The sequence below is a fragment of the Uloborus diversus genome, chromosome 1 (assembly GCF_026930045.1).
Source record: "Uloborus diversus isolate 005 chromosome 1, Udiv.v.3.1, whole genome shotgun sequence".
Lineage (NCBI taxonomy): Eukaryota > Metazoa > Arthropoda > Arachnida > Araneae > Uloboridae > Uloborus > Uloborus diversus.
Window position 1 is genome coordinate 122,098,220 of NC_072731.1, and position 16,327 is coordinate 122,114,546.

Genomic DNA, 16,327 nt, shown 5'->3' on the forward strand with positions numbered 1-16,327 from the left:
TCACTGCTTTTGCTTCATGTTTGTCATCATTTTGTACGCTGCTACTTTTTCAGACATATTATATTATTCAAAGGAGCCTCGATTGGGTTGCTGCGAAAAACCATATCTTCATACAGCATTTAATTGTAAAACAGCTTTGTCAAACAGCATTGAAGGGGTTTCTTTTCATGTAAGGTCAATTTAAATGGTTTCCTAAATATAAAAAGTTTCAAAAAAAAATTCCTTTTGCCACCCATGTGGTTCAGGGATAAGCTCCAAGTTGCCGAAAAAATATCCTTGTAGGAGGAAATTCACCAGGAAATATTATTACAAGTTAAGAGAATTCTCTGTAATGTTTCTCAATTCCGCTTTTTACGTACAATAATATGTCATCAACTTCGTCTTTTAGAATTTAAGTGGTATGAGTACTTGATTGAAATGTTATAAGTTCTGAATGATGGAGATCTTTCCACAAAGTTTTGAGACTATTAAATAATTGAATATCTGATCTAGAACTAAGAAAGGCAAGAACTTCTTTAAGGATACACTCTGCAGTACGATTTCAAGTGCATGATGATGATGGCAATGCAGATGTAATATATCACCGTTCAGTTTTTGCTCTAAAAATTGCATGCACAATTTATATGGTTAGTATTGCAAGTCGTTGTATCAAACACTACAGCTACAAAGCAGTTATCAGTAAAGAGCTATCATCTTAGATATCAGATACAACTGAAGAAATATCTAAGGAATTCCGAGTAGCTGTTCAACATTGGGACCTGAAGCTATCATGGTAAGCTTATCGGTATTTTTTTTTTCCATTTTCATTTGGATGTAGCTTTGTATCCCAGTGAATAACTAAAAAATCTAAATTTAAATTCATGAAATTTAATTTTACCTCTCAAAGATTTTCTCTTGCTCTCTTAAGGAATGTACGATTGATCACTAGGTCATTTGGATTTAAATTTACTGCATCTACATAGGCTGTAAATAAATGAACAACATCTTTATCCCTAATATGGCATTTGTCTAACAGTGATGAAAGGCGAGATTATATCAATAGTTGGCAAGTTTTTTGGTATTGTGGTAGACCAGCTGTAGAAAACATAAGTTCAACAGGTTAGGATAGAGACCCATTTCGGTTTCTAAATCTTGTGAATCGCAAGAATTTGATGATAATAAAGGATTCTGTACTGAAATAGAAGAAAATTAATTTATAGATATCTACATTGTTCCGATCTGAATATTTTTTTTAATTTATATTTTAGCTATGTAAAATACAGTATATTTTAATTTTAGGAGTAATCGAGAATTTTTCGAAATTTATATTATAAAAATTAAAAATTGCATAAGCATTTAGGTATGTTTATAACTAAAGAACAGCGAATTAAAATATAATTGCAATTACCTTTATTTATAGCATTGAAATCTTGCGACTCTATTTGCCAAGCCTATTACATACACAGGGAATTTTGTAAATCAACACCCCCAAAGCCTGGAGGAGGCAATTTGTTGTTGTCAAAGATCATTTATTAATGGCCTAGGTCATTCATAAATGGCCTATAGAATTCCTTGTGTCCATCTTGATGGGAAGAAACGTTCCCATGCCGCGTGGTTGGAACAAACGCAGAAGAGCGGTGCGCTTGACCCAAGGTCATTGATGTACATTTTATTCTCTGTAACATGTTAAATTTTACAGAATGAAAGTGAGAGAATGGTCAGTCTGGAAGTAGCAGCACCTATTGAGGTTCAAAATTACTTTAAACATAAAACGTTAGAATATTTTTACATAAAAATGAGAAAATCCGCAATATTTTCTTCGAAACTCAAAGAAGGGGACCCTAGGGGCACGTGTTAATATTCATGGATTGACTTAAAATTTTGAAAGGATCATTTATCTGTATAATGGAACAAATTGAGGGGGCGTCGCGTAAAATGTATGCAACTTCAAAAATAAGGACCACCATAATATATATATATATATATATATATATATATATATATATATATATATATATATATATCTCACTGAAAGAGAACTGAAATTAGATTTAAACGATTTTTCAATCTTTTACCGGTGTCGCAAAATACTAACAAATAATGTAAAGCCTTCTTGCATTAAAATAGAAATAGTGGTGACCTGCTTTTGTTTTAGCCATGAAACGCTGAACAAATACCATTCGTTCTGTTCAACTAAGAAATATGTAAGCGTAGTTTTAAAATGATTCATGTCTAATATTCCAAAAACAGTCTATGCCATTTTAACATTTTATGACACTGGTACCACAGAGAATGACATTATGCAATCAAAGTAAAACATACTTGTGGAGGAAAATACAACTTATTGCAGTTCTGTGTGGCATAAGATTTGAATTTATTATATATATATGTCAAGGAGATGCGACAACGTGGCTGGAATATTTTATTTGTTCTGTAACAAGGCTTTTGCTATCTTAGAATTTGTTCAATGATGTTCTTGCTACACACTGAAACAAACTCAGAATATAAATTTGATTTTGGAGCAATATGTTTGTGGAATGTGGAACGCTTAAAGTTTTTGTGGTACGTACGTTTCCCATGAAAAAAAGATTCAAAAACTTGTTGAAATAATAATGTTTAAGAAATTACATTCCAGGATATATTTATGAATTTACAAATTTTATTATTTGTGCTCACTCATTGTAAAAAATCATTAATGCAAATGTATGAAATATGTAGTGAGTTTTTAAAGGTAACGTTAATTTAAATTTTCTTCAAAACATACCGCTTTTCAATTTTTAAATTTTTTCTGAACATATGTGTTGTTAGTTGAGTAACAGTCTTCCTTAAATAGTAGTTTTCCTTAAATTAGTGGTTATTATTTCAAGACTTCGTAGATGTGCTTTGTTTGGCCATTTTTATAAAAATATAAGGGCTGCAGAGTCAGAGCGCAAATGACAGACTTCAGGCTCCGAGAATTTCGGAGCCTACGACTCCAACTCCCACTCATTTATCCCAAAATCAGCCTGACTCTGACTCTCACTTCGCAAGTTTTGGCAGACTCGCGGACTTGGTGAGAAAATGACCGACTCAAATACTTGGAATTTTAAGTCTTCGACTCCTTTACTCCAAAATCATTTCGACTCGGACCCTGACTTAGCAGTTCTGCAAAATGCTGCACTGCTCAAACATGGCCTTCACAAGATTCTAGATCAAATAATTTGCTAAACATTTTTTCAATTTGTTTAAGATTATTAACTGTTAGATATAACATTAATTTCAGGAAAACAGCGACAGAGGGGGGTAAATTTCATCTCGCTGATTCTGCGATTGCAGGCTGCTTCCAGGCATCTTTGTGCATAATATGGAATGGGGCTGTTTCCTTCAGTCAAAAGTACTACTTTTAATCACTAAAGTTGATAGAATAAGCAAAATAATATATATATATATATATATATATATATATATATATATATATATATATATATATATATATATATATATATATATATATATATATATATAAATAAATAAAATAATAATAACATGAACCCAAAAAATACTTTCATTTTCTCAACATTTAATTTTTCATTATTTTTTTTAAATGCCCGATTTTTCAAACAACTTTTGGTCTTTATGACGTCACAAGAGATGTACTTTGGAGCGTAATCCACTGGCTCACTGAATGCTTACGCTTACTGTCTACCGCGTTTCCACGTTATGATAAATCAAAAGTGAGTTAAATATTGCTATCTACGCTTGCTATCAACCGTATCGTTGCAAGTACATAGGAGTAAAGATGCGAATTAAATACTGCGTTCTGCGCTAATGACATCAGCGAATGGCAGTTCATCATTTTTGGTGTCATACGCAGATGCGTGAAAAATGAAATTGAGTCTACGCACCGATTTAAGTGATTTTCTAAAAACAGTAAACTTTGTCAATTTATTTAAACAATGGTCAAACCCTATGTTTTTAAGCATGCTCTTTCAAAAATACTTTAAAATTTCGGAAACGACCCCATTAACCATGTATTTTTTTTCTTACTTCACTTTTGTAGACAGCATTATAGTTCTTCTCTCATTCATGAATTATTTCGCCAAATCAAATATGATGGTGAAGAAAAAGAAGTATAATAATTAATGATTCCCTTTAAAAGATCAATTATAATATAAAGATCACAACTCATTCTTACGATACGTGGCAAATCTATTGATTATCGAAGTATGCAAACAATTTTTCCTTAACTGCTAAATTCGCGAAACCGGCAATAAAAAGAAACCTCTTGAATTAATAATTTCGAAATGCATGATTATGACAAAAGACAAATTCTAGCTGAGGGGACGGTGGCGGTTGACGTTTCTAAAGAGCTAATTGAGCTCCCCCTCCCCCCCCCTTAAAAAAAGTTATACTTCTTTTAGTATGATGAAGGTACAGTTTCAAAACACACGGAAGTATTAAAGTGGAATCGATACCATAGATTGGTGACAATTTGGCGGCAATTTCGCGAAATATAACCTAAGAGATTTATTGCTGTTGTTCCAATGGGAAAGTTTTAGGAACTATTGCCCTTAATCGAACTGGGATTTTTATAGGTGTTTTAAGTGACTGGTTTCTTTACTGAAATGGATAGTTTTAGGGACTGCGATACCTACTCTAATATGGATTTTCAGGGAACGTAGTAGCTATTTCTTCCTATCTTTCAAAGGATTGTTATCTTAGTTCTATAAGTGATTTCTTAAGATTTTTCATGTTAAGGATTTTAAAGATTTATCTTAGTTCCATAAGAGATTTAAGATTGTCATATTTTTCATATTAATGATTTTAAAGATTACTTGTTAGGATATGCTGTTGGTGAAACTCTTAGTGCATATTTTAATTAAATAAATTAAATCACGGCTTTGTTTTTTTCTGATCTTAAATATGTCTGAAAATTTAGTTCAGAAAGTAATGTCTTTTAAATCCTTGACCATACGAGTATTGCTTATACAGTTATGCGTACAGAAGAAAAATCCTTTCCGTCAGCTTTTTTGAGAAACCGGAATAAGAATGCCATCTAGTAGTAGTTGAAGTATATATTTCGGATAATCTATCATCTTTTGTACAAAAACCCTGAAATATTTGTTTCAAAATTGGCGGTACTGAGGAAAAATCTCTCAGTAAAAAATTCAAATGCGTTTTGCTCAAAATTAGTTTTTTTTTTTTCACTTACGGGGTTCTCTCCTCCCCCAGTACCTTTCATGTAATAATAATGAAATATTCTGATCAAATGTATTTTTATCATTTAAAATAATTTTGTGTTCACTTATATTTCAAACATCGCATTTTGGCAAAGAAATCAAAGGTTTTTTGAGAGCTAAGAGAAAATACTGCCTGAATTTGAATTTTGGTTCTGACTTTTTGGAATTTCCTTTTTGCTTTCCTATGCTAAAATCGAAAGAATTTAAAAAAAAAAAATGTTAAAATGCTGCACCTCTGTAATTAATAATTACGGAGGTGTGAAAATTATTAGAATAATTGTAAAATTTGTAGTAAAATCTTGTTATATCAAAGAAATTATGGTTCAACTTTTTTCTATTACAATGGTTCAACTATTCTCTATTAAACTCATATCTGGACTCCCATGGAAGTGTTTTTACATGGTTTTCATTCAAAACTTTGGTCACAGATAGTTTCAAGACACAGAGCGCTTTATCATACATGAATATGAAGTCACCATTTGGAAACAAATCTCTTAACTATGAAATCTTTGCTGAAGCACTTTTTTATGCTGATACTAAGTCATAATGCCTTTTACAATGTATAAGCTTTTAGCACCCTGAGTATAAATTACGCTCCAATCTGTAACTTGGGTAGGATGTTTAACCGTTTGTGATATGCAATTAGGGGGAAATACTTTACTGGTACTTCTCCTGACATACTGACTGCTTTCTTTTGATATTTTAAAAATTGATGCATCAGAAAACTATGTCTGAAAGGTAAATATACCTTAATGGATGCAGTTTGTTGAGAAATATTCCCCTAAAAATGTTTTGGTCACGTTTATAAACAGTTCTGAATATTTAGTCGGTATATAATAAATCTGGTTTTAGGAAAAGGAATGACTTGAATTCAAATGAATAATTAAAAGAAAATTAATATTTCTGACGTTGCTCTTATTACTTACAACCAGGGCTGATCCTACACTGCAAAAAAAAAACTGTTGTTTTTACAGTATAATACTGGCAGCTCACATTCCAAAGAAAAACTGTAAAATTTACAGTTCTAAACTGTAAAATTTGCAGTAATATACTGTCTTATAACAGACTTTTATTGTGGAATTTACAGCGCTAAACTGTAAAATTAGCAGTAACATACTGTCTTTCAATGGAATTGTCCTGTGAAATTAACAATGATTAACTGTAAAATTAGCAGTAATATACTGTTTTTTAATAGAACTGCCCTGTAAAACTTACAGTGTCAAACTGTAAAATTAGCAGTATTATACTGTTTAAGGAATGACTTGACCTGTGTTTTCAACGCAAAAAATGCTTATGGATGAAAAGACATCCGACGATGTCTTTTCATCCATAAGCTCATTATTTTTTGCATTGAAAAAGGCGTTCCCTGTAACGCCGAAACACGTGTCTGCTGTAATTTGCAAATTTGTGCTTCATCTAACGTTGTTTTGTCTTACTTTAATGAATACTGTATCTAGCCTCTGTTAATTCCACCATCCGCCCGAGTTGCTATCGTAGCACTGAAAACCGTATATAGATGGTTTTTCTTTCTTTCTTTTTTTTTTTGGTAACCCATATTCCTTTCCAACACTTGTTAACAGCTCGAGCTATGTTCAACTGATATAAGCTTCATCTTCTTTTTCTTTGACAGCCGCCCATTATTGAAATCTGAATACGAAACAAAGTGCGACGTAAAATAATTATTTAGAACTCTGTCTGTACTTAATGTGAAATATTTTACTAAATTTTTAAAATATTTTTTTTCATGCATTTTATTCCATAATTGTGTTATTATATTATTAAAATTTAATTTTTCGGAGCTTTTTTCTTAAGTACTAAGGAATCAAATAAAAGAGTCATTTGAGTTGAAATAAATTATTACCGTAAGAACGTTCTATCTTATATATCTTTTAATATTTAAGCATAATTTAAAATGTTTCATTTATATTCTATGTCTTTGAAAATGGGGACGCCCCCCGCCCCGAACCCCGTTTTGAACAGCTATCGATGTTCCCATTTAAGATACCAGCGACTTTTTTTTATGGGGCACTTCTTTAGAGAGGATTTAGACAATTTATCTAAGTTTTTCAGAGTTTACCTGAAATCTGGAAGAAACAATTCTATATTCCCAAAATCAAGATGGCTTAGTTAAAGTCAATTCAGTAAAGAATGAAAATCGGTCAGAAAAGTTGAAAGTTTTTAACTAAATAATAAATCGTCAAACATGTCAAAAAAGAGTAAATCTGGTAGAGCCAGTTCTAATCATTGAGAATTGTAAGTCCATATTTGGCCTGCCGTCTTTGTTGTAAACAATGCTACCCTTCTTGAAAATGCTTTGCCAGAAGACCGCACCACTTTTAACTGTAGATTTAAACATGCTCACATTTACAAAATAATTGCTTTTTTTTACATTACAATAATCTATAATTTTGTATGATAAGTGTCACACAAGTCTGAATATGCGAAGAAAGTTTCATACGCTATAATACATCGTACTTTTAGCATGCTGTTTTGGTTCCTTCGATTTTAATAATATGTAAAAACAAAGAATCAGTGTTTCAAAATTTACTGGAAAATTAAAAAAAAAAAATAATGAAAGAAATGTACGTCTAATTTAGCTCTAGCAACAGAAATTTCTATATTCCGAGGATTCTTGAAGTGATAATATTCAACTACCCATAAAATCTAATATTAAATTACAAATTAAAAAAATCAAACTTAAATGAATTGTATGAACAATCACATTTCAATCAAAACAAAATAAAATTTAGTTTATCTCGTTCCAATTCATAGTTCTTGATTGTAACATAGAACCTGACAATGGGCCACAAAAATCAGCTTCAGGGGCCCCAATACGGCACGCAGACCATAGGATAGGCTTCAGTGGCTAAGAACGCTCTAAAACTCAAAAGCATTGGTGATTACAAATTAGATCCGAAAACACAAAAATATAAATGAAAAGACATACTTAAAAACTTCCGTTTTCCGTTGCCGGCATTCATGTCACAAAGTGAATCAACGCAACATCATTCAGACTAGAGGCTTCTTTGAAATTCCAAGCGGAATACAAATGTGAACTGCCATCTTGATAAAAACTGACATTCAGTTCTGGTCACAAGTTACGTAGTTCTTTACATTTGCACACCACTAAACTGAAAGAAATGCTATTGCATTAGTGAATAAATTTAAATGAAGTAAATTTAAGCGGCTGGAATGAAATTTATAGTTTAAATTTTTCCGAAATACCTAACCGCAACCATATCACCGGTCATAAATTCAAAATGAAATCAACTACAATTGTTTTTTTTTTCGTGCGCTGAAGTGACAGGAACAAAATATTCGCTAGCAAATACCCCACTTCTTGGCAAGCCAGCACACGCAAAAAATGAAATATACTATAACAAATGAAAAAAAAAATATATTATAGGCCATACGATTATGTGCACAAATTATAGCTTAAACATAATGGAATAATTGAAACATTTCAGAAAAAAAAAACTCTAGAAAAATATGTCATTGCGATTCAAGCTTTACGTAAATTTTCCCTACAGAAAGGTTTTTTGAAACAATCAGCTAAATTATTTTTAGTTTCTCAACGAATTTTATTTCAAATTCATTTTTGTCAATCAAATTCCTTAGGAAATGGTACCATACATTAATCTGCTTAGTTCTGCAATTTCTATTGCAAAACTAGAAAAATCGATCGCAAATAGATTGTCACAGTGCAGAGTACTATTAAGGAATCTAAAATTCTGAACTCTTTTCGTGGCCAATTACTTCATTTAAAATTTTTTTGATCCACATAACTTCCTTAGATTGTTCACTAATTGAAATATACTCAGCTTCCATCGTTGACAATGCTACGCATTTTTGTTTGAATGTACACCATATTATTCGTACCCTATCCAAAAACACTACAAGCGCCCCCCCCCCCCCGGCATTGGAATCTGGTCTTCGTGATTTGAGGCGTAATCTGTATCAGAATAACAATGATTTATTCAATTTATAGACAAAATTTAGATTTCAGGGATCGTCAAACCCTTCGTTTGTCTCACAAATCTCCTCCTTTAAATCCGCATATAGATACGCATTGCAAACATCTGCTTGGAAATGGACCCAATGTAGCTTATACACAAAAATTGAAAAGAAAGCCTCAACCAAAGCAAAGGAAATTACTGGAGAGAACACTTGCGAAAAGTATCCCCCCCCCCCCCATAGCTGGTGGTTATCTAAAATTACTAGTCTGGCCTTGAAGAGCATTATTTCGTTCTTCTCATCTGTTCTGTTGCGTTTTGCCAATCTTCACTTTCTGGCGTTCTCAAACTTTGTTTCAAATTTGAAGGAATTACATCTTCGGAAATGTTAACTTCTAGCTTACTTGAATTTATCCCCCCTATCTTCATCAGAATCTGATACTTTTCTTGAATTATCATCACAAGTGAAATCAAAATATTTTGGGTCATATTCAATGTTATTTTCAGAACAATAAATATCGACTTCGCGATTCAAACTTTAGAACCATCGTGTCAATATATACTTTGGAAGCACATAGCTGCTTCGGCTCAAAACTGTTTAGGCAAACCCGATTTATTTACAAGTGTCCTAATTCCATTCATTAGTGTTGAGTTATTAGTGTTCTATGACGCTACTTTGTTAACTGGAGGATTTGTTGGTTTTTTCGATTCTTATGCTTTGGTCGCTAAGGTAAATTTCAAACCGGGAGTTCAGAATTTCTTTTCCGTAATCGGATCTTTCCCGCAAATCTCTCTGTTATTTTTTTGAAACCTGACAAAATATTCGAAAACCTCACTTTTTTGAAAAATTTTCTATTATTGTGAAAATAATCCCCCTTCCCCTAAAGAACTCAACTGCTTAGAAACCCATCGCATTTAAATGCGAAAGATCTTACCCGGCTTTGGCTTGAATCTCCGTTACAGGTTTAAATGAAATTCCCCGATTTTTCCATTTTACACGGATAACACTCTGACATATTTTTACTTTTTATATGCTGTGAAAGACAGTGAAGTACACAATCATACTTTTCAGTATTTATAATATAGTTTTTTTCTTCAGCATAAACACGTTGACGCCAACTTTAAGACTCAAAGGGTTCTTAAAGTTAAAATGTAATTAAACTGACGAGTTCAAGGTTACAAGAGTTTCAAATCCTACTGTAGTTCTCGAGCATCTACCTTTCTAAACGAGCATGTCCTTCAAGGTAAATAAAATATGACAAACAATGCATAATAATGTAAATTTTTTACTTTTTATTAAAAAGCTGTACTTTTGACGAGACACTGCCTGATCAGAAATGAAAATATTTAAATGCAAACTGCTAAAGAATTTAAAACTGAACAAAAGAAAGAAAAAAAGAAGAAAGAAGTCAATCGCGATACGCTAAAAATTTACTAGGAAACATAAGAATTTAAATTTTAAGTACTCACATCCTATATAACACAAAATATAATCGTAAACAAAGTCTAATGTTCTAATAACTTTAAATACGATCAAGAAAAATTGATTTATTTTTAAATCAAATTTGAATTTCAGAAAATGTTTAAAAACTATCATACGTGCAGTAAAATATTCTGGATCACAACAACTACTCGGACTTTTGCTATAAAGCAATCGCTACAATTTAGCAACTAAAAGAAACTGCAAAGTCAGCATCAACGAATATTGGAATACGAATTATGATTTCAAAATACACACTATTATTTTACATACATTATCGATGATAAAGAAAACTACATTTTGAGGAAAACGGAATGAATAATATAACCATTACTTACCTTTAACTTGAATTACAGCTGATCAGTCTCAGCACACCCCCGAAAAATTACGAACATGGCTATCGATACCTCGAATTCATTCGTTTATCTTCCCGTATGAAAGGAAACACCTTTTGCGCATCGTTTTGCGCAATTTAAAACAGTTTCTCTCTGTTATTTAGCAAAGCAGTATTAAACTGTAGGAAAATACAGTATATTACTTTAAAAACAACAATTATTTTTTGCAGTGTAGGGTGTCGGCCCCCCCGTGTGCAAAGACCTAATGTGCCGCCCCTCAAGAGTAATTTGCATATTTTGACTAATCTTTAACGTCAATATAAATCTATCTTTAAATTTCTATGCCAAGTTCGAATTTTAAAAAGAGTGTGGGGGGGGGGGGGACAGAAGAATGATCTGATGATGAAGAAATTTTTTATAGTAAGAAACTCCTTAGGTACAATTTATATCTTTGAAGAAAGTAATAGATACCAAAATTTACTAGTCGTAAAAACGCATTTTATAGTAAGATAAATAAATACCTTTGTGCTGTTGTAAAGAAAGGGTTTCAGGGTGTAAAGTCAGGGGTTCAGGGGAGGAGGATTGCTCCACGAAAATTATCGAAATGGGCGTATGAAAAATATTTTTAGTTAATCTTTAGTTGTGTTTGGTTGCAAGGACAAAAGAAACAAGTATATTCAAGGTGCATGGAGAAATTTTCGAAATTGACGTCAAATATCGCAATTTTAGGAACTTTTTTCGAGACTTTAGGTGAAAGTAATGTTGCAGTCTTTTCCTAAAATTCTTTCAAAATTGAAATCAATTTGAAGCTATTTTTTAAGACCTTAGTTTAGGAAGGATGGGCGTTCTTCCGGAAAAATCTCCGAAACTGAGATTTTAAACCCGCAATTTTGGGTTACCTTTGTTGACGTAGCAAGAGGGAGGGAGATTCAATCGTCTCCCATTGAAAGATTTCGAAATATAAGTTTAAAACGCAAATTTAGGCCGTCTTTGGTGACGGTAGGGGATCTGGCGGCTATCCTCCGGTAATTTCTCGGCACTATTTTTTCAAAAACCCGTTCTTGGCTACATTTGAAAACAATAGGGGAAACGTGAAAATATTCCGAACCAAAATATTTTTCGGAAATAAAATCCATTATAAGCTTTTTTTGGGAAGGAAGGATTTTGGGGCTCTTAACCGGATATTTCTAAAATCGCAATTTTATATTATCTTTGGTGACGTTAACAAAACTGGGAAGCTTCTACGGATCTTTCGGATATTTTTCAACATTAATATCTGAAAAATATAACTATAGACTTTTGTCCACCTCACCTCGACGATTGATGGATATGCCCTAGCGCCGTAAAAAGTTACATAAGCCTGGCAATTCTCCTTCGGAATTCTTTAGAAATATAAGTCCCAAAATCATATTTTAAGCATTGTTTGATAACGATGGGACTAAGAGCGGGCGGGGGTTCAGTGTGCCCTCACGATTTGTGTTTTTGAAACTGAAGTCAATTTCAGGCTAGTTTAGGCAGGAAGCTGTGGTTCCACGGAACCGTCTAAAAACGAAGTTTTGAGGTATAGTGATTGCGTTGGAGAAAAGGGGGATCCGGGGTCTTTCCCTAAAAGTTCTTGAAACTGATGTTTGAAAAACGCAATTTTAGTTTGTTTTTCAATACGTTAAATGAGAGGGAGTGGAATTAAAGGCTTCTCTAAAGACGCTAATTGAGACTGTCTTTGGTAGTAATGTTTGCGAACGGATTTTGGTGTCCTCCACTGCAAAAATTTCGAAAAATGCCAAAGCAATTTCATATGACGTTTGATGATAGGAATGGCTGTCGTTGTTTTGGATTTTGGAGCCAACATTTTAAAGCTATGTTTGATTAAATTAAGGTGGAAGAGGTGAATCAGAGACTTAATTGGGTCCTTAAGATCGACAATCAACATATTTATTCTTCAACATATTTATTCTCTACTTATTATAAGTTAACTTGTGAGAAATTCGTAAGGAATTTTGCTTGATTATAAGAACTATATGATGCGGCCTGCGGCCGCCCCTTGCTTTGGTCGCCCTTGTGCGGCGCACACTCTGCACACCTGCTAGGATCGGCCCTGCTTACAACGTGTTAATGCACAAGTTTTGCCCAAGCAAGTCTCTTTGTCATGACAAATGTGGTGTTAGGCCTCCTTTCGAGGGCAACAAGCACCAAGTTCTACTGGGATAAACTTTCTACGGATAGAAGAATCACATACATTCACTCCATACGCTTGTAGAGAGATTTTTAGTTCATTATCAGTTGTTTTTCAGTTGACTTTAGCAATATGAATAAATTTCCTTTCTGTTCTTGCAGAAAATTTACTTTTCCTATAGCGTTTTCCTACTTAAGAATTTATATTATCAGATTTGAAATCCTAAGATATTTTTATTCTGCACAAAGATGCTTGCAAAATTTTTGGCTTTTTGTTGTGTACCGATCATAAGCTAATTAAAACTGCTAAATGAATTGCTTGAAGGATGAAATGATACTGATACCAACCCAAGGAAGGAAAATAAAATACTAGCACAGTATGGAGATAATAATTTTTTTTTTAGTTTGATTGTTAATCAAATCTATTCTTTATGCAATGCGAACAAATTCATTACTGTGGGTGAAATGTTTTTCTTTTTTATAAATGTCAACATTTAACTATACAATGTCCCCAAAATACTGTAAAGGAGTGAAATATTGATTGTAACAACAGAACAAATTACTCTTCATACATTATTGTATATACCTAATTTTTTTCGAAAAACTGGAAAAAAAAAAAAAACGCAATTCTAATAATTTTCACTCTTTTGTATCCACAATTTCACGAATAAAGAATTTCGAAAGAAAGAATAAACACAAAAATGAGTCTTTGTTTATAGACATTCGTATGTCTCAAATATGAGTATTACAAGTTTCTTTGTTATTGTGTGATTCTTTTGTTTATCTATTAATTTTCCAGAACTTGCAAAATACTTGCCACCAAGAAGAGGAAAAAATGATTTATTTTGTTTCAACAAATATTTTATTTGTTAGGGTACAGTAGCCATATTTCGTCCCCGTGCTCTATTTCCTCTTATAAGCTTTTCCGGTACAACATTAATTATGGCCACCGGTGATATCTTTCATTGGTTTAAATAAAAAACACTAATTATTTCTGGAAGTTTCATGAGTCTAGCCCTCTGCGTTACTTTATGGGAACACTTTTTTTTTATTTTATTTTTTAAAAACATTAGTTACCGTAATAATACTTGAAAAAGCTCTTTTTGATTTGTTATAATGTGTTTATTTAGTTGTATTTGACCTATAGGCTTATGGTTAGCTGTAATCTAAGTTACCTGAGCGTTTTACCATGTTTGGTTCACTTCACATAGAGCACGATATTGGCAGATAGGATGTTCCTAGTCCAAAATTCAAGTAAAAGACAACGATGCAGAATATCCTATGTACCAAAAACTTGTTTATTAATACAAACATGGACAAATATACATGCCTTGCCCTCAATGCGCCTTGTGCGAACACGAAACGTGCTTCGGAGTGAAGAACAAAAAACGTTTAATTGGTGACGTTATTTGAGAGGTTGTAACTCAGGTTGGTACTCAGAGACCAAAAACCTTAACTGGGACAAAATATGTGCTGTTTAGAATAAATAGTAAAGGAAGTATTTTCAGGTAGAAAACATTTTAAACACCTTTTGAGGAAAGTAGAGGGCGTGCGAGCTTTCAAGAAACTCATTTTGACGCGAATTCTGGAAGGTTAATTCAATGTATTGATAATATTTCAAATCAGCCGTTTAAATAAGTGCATAAACTAATTTTACTCAGGGAGTTTACGATATAATAGTTTATTTTATTTTTAAGCTAGTATCTTTAAGTTGTGAGATAAACGACTTACAAAATGCGTATCCTTCTGTAAAGTCAATTAACGTCTCATTCTCTTTCGACGCTCCGAAAAAAAAAAAAAAAAAAAAAAAAAAATCTAAGTTCTTTATTCTTTGATCGACTTTTTTATTGAAGTAAAATATTTTGATGTCAGATAATATTTTCATATCTTAAAAATAAAATCAACATGTTCTAAAATAAGCGCTTGTGACAATAGATAAGCTTAGCAGAAGACCTTGGAAGCTTTTAACGTGTCAACGAAAAATTCTTCTAGGGCAGACTTTATTCCAGTAAGTAGATTTCTTCACTCGGATACTTATCTGTAGCACATCTAGTGGATCTTGCTTTCTTTTATTGGCAGCTTTGCGTCCCAAAGAAGAATAACTTCTTGACTGATTATTGGATGTACTTTGATAAGACTTCCATGAGATTATTTATGACATTTTGATGATTTAATAAACTTCATACAATAAATCGTTTTACTTGATTTATGGTACGTGTTGGAGTATATTGGTTCAAATTCTTTTATAACCCACAGGTGCGAGTATTTAATTTCTTTTTGTTATTTTATGATGGGGTGAATTAAAGTTATAACGATTATTAAATACAACTTTTACTTGTGTCCATTTTGCGTTTGAAGAGTCACACTTAGCAGTTTATGTGTGTTGTGTGGATGTGATGTGATTTTTTAACGTTTTGTATTTTATTGATATTAATTAAATATACTAGCGGTTGGCCACTTAAGTACATTTAGTCAGTTTCAATTTGTGTTTAAATGAATTCCGTCTGAATGTTATTTATTCGTCATTATTTGAACGTTCATGCATTATTATTAATAGGACGTTAAATCTTTATAAATACACTTTAAAAATAGGAATAAATAAATCTTATCTTTTTTTATGCTCCAGTAAGAAGCGTGCTAAATTTTAGAAATACCAGTAATGGCCCTTAAATCGGGCCACTTAAATATGTTTGCTGATTTTAAAAAATTGGCTGTGTTTTAAGATTTTATTTGAATAATCACGAAGTAGTCTTCAAAAAAGTAATTAAGCAATTATTCGCTTAAATGAACTACTTGTCATCTTAGTAATGAACCACTAGCGTACAAGTAATCAGCCCCAAATGTAACTATAGCACCCCAATAAGGTATGGTATGTTCGATACTTCACAGCTTGTTAAGTTCCCATATTTAGCTGTAAACTTCAAGCTGGACTGACGCCCAGTGTGGGACCTTTCCAGGCGCAAATTATCTCAACTACAGACCACTTTCAACCGTCACCGTCAGCCACGCAAACCCCTGCAGGGTGAAACCTTATGCTTAGAGCTAAAATGTGGACCATGCCGGTGGAGTGTGCTGCTGGCGGAGGCCCAAGGACCTCACGACTGGTAGAGCATGTGCAGCAGTGGGTGGACGGTAGACCCCGCAGAGAGCCTGGGATCAAAAATCAAAGGAACATCAATTGCGGTCAAG